Source organism: Olea europaea, chromosome 1 (genome assembly GCF_002742605.1).
Source record: "Olea europaea var. sylvestris chromosome 1, O_europaea_v1, whole genome shotgun sequence".
Taxonomy (NCBI): domain Eukaryota; kingdom Viridiplantae; phylum Streptophyta; class Magnoliopsida; order Lamiales; family Oleaceae; genus Olea; species Olea europaea.
The window spans coordinates 20,565,364-20,567,256 of record NC_036237.1 but is presented as its reverse complement, the minus strand read 5'-3'; positions in this window follow the sequence as shown (position 1 = coordinate 20,567,256).

Below are 1,893 nucleotides of genomic sequence, written 5' to 3'. Positions count from 1 at the left end.
AACTACCCAAACAACTCAAGTCAACCCGAACTCGTGTGTGATACTTAAGGACTCGTGTGAACAGTGCTTGGACTTTTTTAACATGCCTAGATGATCGATGACCACATAATAGAATACTAAATGAATTTGAAAATAAACTTCCTAATCTAATGCAGAAAACATAATAAAGTAAATAAACAGATAAAAAGGATACAGTGGGTTGCCTCCCACCCAGCGCTAAGTTATAGTCGATAGCTCGACTTTTCTGCGGCTGCTTCATTCTGGTGTCTCGAGTTGAACGGATGACTTTTGGTTAGAGCAGTCACCGTCCCAGTAGTGTTTCAACCTTTGCCCATTAATAGTGAAGGTACCCTTATTCTCATGGCTCACTTGTATAGCCCCATATGGTAGGACTTTTGTAACTGTGTAGGGACTCGACCACCGTGATCGTAGTTTTCTTGGGAACAGCTTGAGTCTCGAGTTATACAGTAGTACTTACTGCCCCACTTCGAATACTCGCCTCTGAATGTGCATATCATGCCACTTCTTGGTTCGCTCCTTGTAAAGTTTTGCATTTTCATAAGCCTCCATTATAAATTCATCCAACTCATTCAGTTGCAGTAGACGCTTTTCTCCGGCAGCATTCAAGTCCATATTTAACTGTTTCATAGCCCAATATGCCCGATGCTCCATTTCTAATGGCAGATGACATGCTTTCCCAAAGACTAAGCGGTATGGAGACATGCCGATCGGGGTCTTGAATGCTGTTCTGTAAGCCCATAATGCATCATCCAGCTTTTTAGACGAATCCTTTCTAGATGAATTCACAGTGACTTCTATTATTCTCTTTAGCTATCGATTAGATACCTCAACTTGCCCGCTGGTTTGTGGATGATATGGAGTAGCAACGCGGTGTTTAACGCCATATTTATTCAGCAGCTGCTCAAACTGGCGATTACAGAAATGCTTGCCCCCATCGCTGATTATAGCCCGCGGTGTACCATATCAGGTGAAAACTGTCTTTGAGTCATTTGTTAGCAATTCAACTGCTTCTACCCATTTTGAGACGTAATCCACTGCCACCAAGATATATTGGTTTGAGAATGAAGGGGAGAAAGGTCCCATGAAGTCAATTCCCCAAACATCAAATATCTCCACTTCCAAAATATTGTTCAGTAGCATTTCATTTCTCCTCAAGATATTCCCAGTGTGTTGACATCTGTCACACCTCTTAACAAACTCAAATGTGTCTTTAAACAGTGTAGGTCTGTAGAAACCTGATTGTAAAATCTTTGCAACTGTTTTTGAAGCTCCAAAGTGTCCTGCATATGCGGATGAGTGACAGTGCTCGAGAATCTCATGTACTTCTTCTTCAGGTACGCACCTCCTCACTATCTGATCAGCTCCTCGTCTATAGAGAATTGGATTCTCCCAGAAATAGTATTTTAATTCGGCGAAATTTTTTTTTCTTTGGTGACTGGAGCAGTTAGGTGGTGGAATGGAACTGGCCAAGTAATTGACAATATCTGCATACCAAGGTGCTTCATCCACTCTCAACATCTGTTCATCCGGGAAGATCTCATTTATATCCTCGAAATCATTCGTCTCCCCAGATTCTAGTCTGGATAGGTGATTTGCTACTAAGTTCTCGGTACACTTGTCGCGTATCTCAATGTCAAATTCTTGCAACAACAGCACCCAACGAATTAATCTCGACTTTGCATCCTTCTTTGTGAGCAGATACTTCAATGCCGCATGATCAGTATAGACGATGATTTTAGACCTGACGAGGTATGACCTGAATTTGTCAAAATGTAAATACCACAGCCAGTAGCTCCTTTTTAGTGGTTGCATAATTTATTTGTGCATCATTTAGAGTTCTGCTTGCATAGTAGATCACATGAAAAATCTTGT